Here is an 8,563-nt window from a genome sequence, read left to right as displayed (position 1 = left end):
GAGTAGTGCAAGCACAGGCGTTTGCTGTAGTTTCATTTTAAAATTTGGATGGATTCTGTCCCGTGAAAGTCAATCCTAGAGTTAACATCCTGTACCTTTAATGGTGCCTTTGATGCCAGAAATGTATGCATGGCCAGTGGCAAAGACAGAAACTTGCCAAAAATCAGTTTCAAGGCCCGGATTTAAAAGCGCACAAAACCTTAAACAAGTTAAGACTTGAATTTTCTATCATACATGGGTGAATTAATGCAGGTTATGTGTCAGTACTTGACAGCTAAAAATATATGCTTATATCCAAATCAGTCATTCTCAGAGCAGACCCACTGAAATCTGTAGACTAAAGTTACTTAAGACCATTAGTTCCAATGGTTATTCCTGTGTATGACTTAGCAAACCTTGACTACACCTTGTGGTTTGATTGCAGTGAAACACTATGAGTAACAGTTTGGATGCAATGCTAAATCAAATCATGGTTTAACCCTGCGAGTCAACAGTGGGACATGGGCTAGATTGCTGTAGCTGCACCTCTTCGTTCCAGGAACCCTTGGTTCAGAACTGGGTCTAAATGTTAAAACTAAGCAGATGGTGGGAAATTAAATTTGAAAACTGTGGGTTAGAAGGGGAAAACAAGATATTGTACTGGTGCCTCTGAAACCCGGGGCAGATTTTATTCCATGTATACAGCAACTCACTGTGAAGTGCGTGTTAATATTTAGTGGTAGAAGCTGAAGGACCCTTCCCAGGTTAAAACCAAAAAAACCAAAAACCCACCTGATGTCACAGCGATTCTTGATTTTGTGACGTACATTCAAACATTTAGAAACTAGGCGAATAAGAGGTGTAGGGATTTAATATTGTCCATCCCCTATGTGAAAAGGCAAACTGCTTTTCAGAATGCTAAAGCTATGTCACCATAACATGGTTTTGAAAATAAAATTATCCACTAGAGGGCAGTCTCTCATCAAATAGAGAAAATGTCCATGTTATTGACACATAATTGTTAAACTATTAAATACAAAGGTAACGACTGTTAAATACACTTGTTACCGTGCTCTATCACAGTTCCTAGGGCAGTTTTCATATAAAAAATAAAAAAGTCCACTTTAGGTAAATAAAATTAAAGCATAATGTTAACATACTAAAGAGAATGTAAACGGTACCTTGTTTGCTTTAAATGACCGATAAATTCCTGAAAGGTTTCCCAAACTACTTGTGGAAGAAGAGGAGTGCAGACAACTAGTGGCTTTGTCCTTTAGGAACAAGGTAGGTCTCGGTTGTACGAAGCATAGCTGGACAGTTCCTAGCAAGTACAGTTGTACCTTGGTTTTCAAATGACTTGGGAGCCGAACAATTTGGCTCCTGAATGATTGAAAACTGGAAGTGATTGTTCTGGTTTTCAAATGTTCTTTGGAACCCGAACGTCTGACACGACTTCTGCAGCTTCCGATTGGCTGCAGGAGTTTTCTTGGTTCCCGAACATTTTGGAAGTCGACTCCCAAGGTACCACTGTATTGCTTAGTAGAACCCAGAGGCCAAAAAGATGAATTTGTAGGCATTGCTATGGCATTCAGCCTTGTAGATCGGAAGTTGGCATTGCACCAGTGCTAAGAATTTTTATTTATTTTGACTGATGCGGATGGCTGGAGGAGTCTGAATAACTTTTAAAAAATTGGTATAGGAGCTGATCTACAGGTGGAGGGGTTTTGGGTGATACAGTTTTGCTTGGGAGTGTACCATTTTATAATACAAGGGAAATGTGAGTGCTGTCACAAGGTGAAAAACCCATACTGAATATTTTCTTTGAAAACTTCTTTCATAGCAAATTGCTCAAAGATGCTTCTGCCATATCCCTAGCAGCTTGATGTTGACTCGCACCGGATATGTGCAGTTCTGGTGCATGTATAGAGAGGAGAAAAACCTACAGATCAAAGGAAGAAGAAAACCATTTAGTTCATCCACTTGCACTTGGTAGGGTTAAAGATCTATCTAAGAGGGATAGCTGACATGACATGACCCTCTGCTGCTGGGTGTGCATTCTAGTCCAACCATATGCCAGCAGTTATATTTTCTTGTGATATCTTATTTCTATAATACCCTAGGAAAACATGATGCAAGGACCTAAAGTGCTAGCAGCACTCACAAAAAAATTAAGTAGCTGGAAATCAAGTATTCTATATTGGCAAGAAGAGCATTGATATTTATCTCCAGTTAGTCAATTCCTCATCCAATACTTGCATAGTCCTATTTCTACTGCCTGCATATTTTAGGGCTCAAATTTCAAATTGTTCAACTTTTCATCTTTCTATTCATATTTAGTTGATTCTACTACAAGTGACGTGTAGGTCAGAGATGCCTGTATGATAAAGAATATATTTAGCAAGATAATAGCTAAATGGCTCAGAGCCATGTTCTGCTACCTACAAAATAAGCTTTGGGAAAACTGCAAGAAATGAGTGTGACATTATCTTGAAATGTGACCATCTATAGCTGGGGTTGGCAAGGTTTACCTTGCCTGGGCCAGTTCACTCCAGTGGAGATCCCTCCGTGGGCGATTTTCTGTGTCTGTGTGGTGATTTCCTGCGCCACGAAAGTCCCCGCGTCGTGCTGCACTGGTTTAGCGCAGCATGCAGGGACTTGCTGAGTGGGCGGCTCGGTTTGGGGGCTCGTGAGCCGGTTAAACGACCCCCGTGGGCCATTTGTGGCCCATGGTCCTTAGGTTGCCAACCCCTGATCTATAGCACAGATTCAGAGCCAAGATTGTGTGCGGTGTTTGAGGGCTCTTGCTTCTTGAGAGAGTCCCACCCAAATGCAAATGTTGAGCCTTGATTTGTCATGGGCGTTTGATCAATAGGGGCAAGGCCAAACAGATTCAACAACATGGAGTGAGCCACCAGGAAGTATTGAGATGGTTCGGATTTGTTCAGCTGGTGCCGTCCTGCCAGATCTGAGCAGAGGAAGTGGCAGGATGAAGGGTGGCACTTTTATTATTTTTTGTATTTGTTTTTTCCCAATAGGCTTTTGCAGAACATTCTGCTGCAAATGTGTTGAAAGTGTCAGCGGTGACAGGGAATGTGCGAAAGGAGAGAGGCAGCTTTTACTAAGCAGTAAATGAACCATCCACAAAAGGGTCAAAAGCGAAGGAGGAGGATGTTTGTGAGAGAGAAAGAAGACAGCAATTGGAAAGTAAGAGTGGATGATTTCACACAGGAGAAAGGGTGTAAAAAGATGTACCAAAAGGTGGTTGTTTTTTTAAAGGAGGAAAAAAACCATGTTAAAGAGCGGAGGTTGGGGAAATCTTGACAGGTTTCTTCAAAAATAAAATTGTATCATCTGTTCAATACTCCTTGCCTTCACCTACCTTGTGCAAATAGCTAACAGGAAATTAGTGTATTCCTATTACAACAACAAAACCGTTTATTGTGAGGACTATGCCTGTACACAAATATCAACACAACAAAAATTAAAAATGTTAAAATTCATTGCATACTATCCCAACAAAACCTTCATCCCACAAAACAGGAAGAGAAGGAAAACAAGCAGCGAGTTAAACAGACGATGAAGGGGAAATTAGTGTATTCCTATTACAATTTCAAACATTTACACTTTCTACGCTAATTTAGAAAAGGAAAGGGGTGTGTATGGGTGGGAAAGTTGCAAATTTGCCTCCTGTGATGGACTTCAACTGGAGTGGCATGAAGCACATGCTCCCTTCTCTCTCGAATGGAAGAAGGGGGAAATCAGAAGACCCAGCGACCGATGAAGAGGTTTGTTCTTAACCACCTAAGTGAAAGTAGTTGGTAGGCAGGGAAGCACAATATAAGCTGTGTATTTGCAATACATTGAGGTTTTACTTACTGCCGTCATTAGGTGCTGGGGAAGGGACAGTTCTCGTACAGCTTGGCCACAGATCTGTGATGCGGGGATTATTTTTCACAGTGGTGGATGCCAGCGCTGGCTCCACGCAGTTCAAGGACCCAAATGCCACAACTGCACAGGAGTTGTGTGTCTCCACAAACAGAGGGGAATCACCATGTAGAAGTCTGATACAGGGACAAAGGTCCCAAATTAGTAAGAAGATTTTACTTTCTTGGCCTCCATGTTCACTGCAGATGGTGACAGCAGTCATGAAATTAAAAGATGCCTGCTTCTTGGGACAAAAGCGATGACAAACCTAGACAGCATCTTAAAAAGCAAAGACATCACCTTGCCGACAAAGGTCCGTATAGTTAAAGCTACGGTTTTCCCAGTAGTGATGTATGGAAGTGAGAGTTGGACCATAAAGAAGGCTGATCGCCGAAGGATTGATGCTTTTGAATTATGGTGCTGGAGGAGACTCTTGAGAGTCCCATGGACTGCAAGAAGATCAAACCTATCCACTCTGAAGGAAATCAGCCCTGAGTGCTCACTGGAAGGACAGATCCTGAAGCTGAGGCTCCAATACTTTGGCCAGCTCATGAGAAGAGAAGACTCCCTGGAAAAGACCCTGATGCTGGGAAAGATTGAGGGCACTAGGAGAAGGGGGCGACAGAGGACGAGATGGTTGGACAGTGTTCTCGAAGCTACCAACATGAGTTTGACCAAACTGCGGGAGGAGGCAGTGGAAGATAGGAGTGCCTGGCGTGCTCTGGTCCATGGGGTCACGAAGAGTCGGACATGACTAAACGACTAAACAACAACAAATAATGCTAATAGTTATTCTCACTAGGTAAATGCAGGCCACATTTGCACCATGCTTTTAAAACTATGGTAGTACTTTAAACAGGCATCACTACCCCCAAATATCACTAGGAGAAGGGGCACTAGGAGAAGGGGACGACAGAGGACGAGATGGTTGGACAGTGTTCTCGAAGCTACGAACATGAGTTTGACCAAACTGCGGGAGGCAGTGCAAGACAGGAGTGCCTGGCGTGCTATGGTCCATGGGGTCACGAAGAGTCGGACACGACTAAACGACTAAACAACAACAACAACCCCCAAATAATTCTGGGAGCTATATTTTTTTCCCCAAGAGTGCTGAGAGTTGTTAGTTGGGTCCCCTTCTCCCTGATCCACAATTCTCAGAGTCCCATGTGTACTCTGGACACTGTAGCTCTGTGAGGGGAATGGGGACCTCCTTGACAATCTACACTTCCCAGGATTTTTTTTTTTTGGGGGGGGGGGAGAAAACACAAGGGCCACATTTTCCCAACCTCTGCTGTACACAATGGGCAGCAGGCAGTATGCCCCATTGAACATGGCTGCCGCTCCTTAGAAGTAAAAATCCCTAAGATGGCTCTGGAAATCTATTCCTTAAAGTGGCACAAGACTCCGCTGCAATAACTGCCCATGCCTCGGGGATTTCATTTGCACGGACTGTCGGATTCTGTGTTTATATGGACTGCTCATTTGTGCATTTGTGTTCACTCACACATCCCGCACTTGTTAAGCGGTTTCAGCTTGGACATTTGATTTGTTAATATAGATCTTCTTTTAAAACCAAAACCAAAAACAAAATGTCAGCTTTTGGGGAGCTTTTCCCACCTCTGCCATTCACCTTTCTTCTCATCGCCAAAGGGAATTGGATTTCTTCTTCTCTGTGCCAGACAAACGCTAGATGTCAGCAGAGGGAAATAAACCAGATGCTTCTCCAAAATCTTTTTCTGATGTGTTGTGCCTCTCTTAAATTCCCTCTATCCCAAATGCATCATTGGTATGGGTGGAAAATTATGAACGGCACTGGCGAGGGTCAAAATGAAAGGATGCGGGCTTAAGAAAACCAAAGTACAGTGGTACCTTGGTTTTAGAACAGCTTAGTTTATGAACAACTTGGAAATAGAATGCTGCAAACCCGGACGTAGGTGTTCCGGTTTGTGAACTTTGCCGTGGAAGCAGAACATGTTCCACTTCCTGTTGAATGTGTCCTGTTTGTAAATTGAGTCCCCCGCTGCTAATCGGAGGCTTCCTGTTGAGTCTGTCGGCTGTTTAGGACCGAGCACCCACTCAACACAGAGGTGATATTTGGAGCTTTTGTTTTTGCTATTTTTTGCATTTTTGTTTGTGTGGCTTTTTCATTTTTTTGACTGTGACTTGTTCTTCATTTCATGGGAATGACTTGTCACTGTGGCTTGTGACTTCGTTTTTGTGACTTGTTTTTCTGACTGTGGAACCCAGTTCAGCTACTGATGGGAGGGAGCCCTTAATGAAATCTGTGAAGCCCCTTCTCCTGATCTTCTCCTCTGCTTTTTTCTAGTCTAGGTCTTTTTGTTGTCTTCCAATGCAATAACTAAATGGGCCAGCACAAAAAGGTAAGGGAGCCAGGCACTTTCTCTCCCTTCCCCAGGCACTGGAGGGCAGAATCTGCTGTGTCCACTCCTTTGAGACACCTTCCTTGTGCTTACGTGACATTTTATTGTTTTGTCATGAAGTCAGCACTGTAGAGACCGAGACAATCAGCTTTCAGCTCACTTTCCTGCATAATGTGCAACGTGGAAACTGGTATGTCCAGGAACCAGAAAGAAAAACAAACAAGATGTCTGCAATCTAATCCAACAACAATTAGATTGCAGACATCTTGTTTGTTTTTCTTCAACATCACTGCCGCCTTTAAACAGAAGCAATTGAAGAAGTGAAGCTTCTTTGTGATCTTCATTTCCATGCAAGGAAAAGCTTCCCCCTCCTTCATTTCTTCATGCAAAGCGCAGGAGCAGGGTCAGTTAAAAAAAGAAGAGAGGAGTTGGCAACCCTATTTCTGCTGCCACAAACATGCTTCAAGTCGCAAATGCAGCCTCTTTATCTCAGTAAATAGTAAGAAACCTTTCTGGTGCATGTTTTGAGCCCACTCACGCCTCAGTTCCCTCAAACAAGCTGTGGCAGGGGTGAAATTCAGTTCTAAATGTGTTTACTTGTAAGCCCCATACAGTTCAACTGGGACTTTGAAATTAGTGTGCATGGGAGCACAGCCAAGATATTTGCTGGTACGTTATTGTTGCACACTCCTCTTAGTAACAGCCATTGGGTCAGTTCTGCCAGCCCTGCCCTTTCCCCATATTCCATTGGCAGTGCACGTATTGGGGGCGGGGCACACACTGATGTAGAATAGAATGTCCCTCTTTTCATCTGAGGAATGCTGGAGGGTGTTGTGGGATGTGAAACCACATAGCAGTCAAGTACAACATTCCTAGAGTGGACATGCTAGGGCAGGCACCCCCAAACTCAGCCCTCCAGATGTTTGGGACTACAATTCCCATCATCCCTAGCTAACAGGACCAGTGGTCAGGGATGATGGGAATTGTAGTCCCAAACATCTGAAGGGCTGGAGTTTGCCTATGTCTGGGATAGTTCCACATGTATATATACTTTTGTAACCTAAGTCTGCCTTCAGGGATCTAACTGTGAACTGAACGAATGTGAGTAAACTACTTTTATACTGACTTTAAAAAGATTGTCGTGTTTATTCTTTTTAAGAGGGACAAGAAGGGATCTTACCAGGAATCCTATATTTAGAGGCTAAAAATAGCCTGCAAAGAGCAAACCGCTGTTCGTTTAAAGGGAATGTTTAAACTCTGCTAAGATATAGAACTTGCCAACGCAAGTCAGGAGGGATATTATTAAACAATATATCCTCTCCTGCCTCCCTGAACATTCCCACAGGTATGATATTCAACTATGAGTTTTGCCCCCTGGGCAAAAACAGGACGAAATTCAGCTGGGGAATGAGATCAATGTTGGACAAAGGAAGTGGCAGTCATTGGAGCTGTGTAGCTGGGCATTCCGTACGCATTCCCTTTTTTTTTTATCAAGGTGCATTGTACTTCTTTTTAATTTACGGTAGCCATCTTCCTTTCACATGATCATGTGGTGTCACTGCACTGTTTGCCTCTGTGCCTCCATAGCTCTTAGGCCTCCCTATCTTTAAAAATAGAATTGTTATGGTTAGTTTACTCCTGTGTCCTGGTTCAAGAAACCAGTACAAGGCACACTGTTGAAAATTGAATGACTATAGTAGACCCGTGGTTCTCCAATTCCCATCTTGAGACCTCTGGGTCTTATAAATTCAATAAATAATAATAAATAAAAATCTTCCCTGACCAGCTGGCCACTCCAATCCTGCAGCAGGCAGAGAACAGCATTTAGCAATGTGAAATTTGTTTTGGAGAGGTTTCATGCCATGGCATTTTGGTTAAGAGTAAGCAAGTTTGGATAAAAATGCATGGATGCTTACCCTATAGAATTACAAAAATGGGAAGAGTTGTGGAAAAGAAATCTAAAATTTACAGTGTGATACCTAATTAAAGAATATTTAATGAAAATGATTTTTCGATGGTATTTAACCCCTTCAAAATTAGCAAAAATGAATAAAAATAAAAATAAATGTTGGAGATGCAAATTATACGAGGGAACCTTTTCCCACATGTGGTGGACGTGTCCTAGAATAAAAAAATTCTGGGACATGATCTACGAGGAGTTAAAAAAAATGTTAAAGCTTACTTTAAAAAAAAACACCGGAAGCATTTTTATTAGGGATCCTAACAAATAACATACCAAATGAAAGCAAAAGAATATTCCTCTATGCAGTGACAGCAGC

The sequence above is a fragment of the Zootoca vivipara genome, chromosome 11, assembly GCF_965207765.1.
Source record: "Zootoca vivipara chromosome 11, rZooViv2.hap1.1, whole genome shotgun sequence".
NCBI classification, from domain to species: domain Eukaryota; kingdom Metazoa; phylum Chordata; class Lepidosauria; order Squamata; family Lacertidae; genus Zootoca; species Zootoca vivipara.
This window is presented reverse-complemented; position numbering follows the sequence as displayed.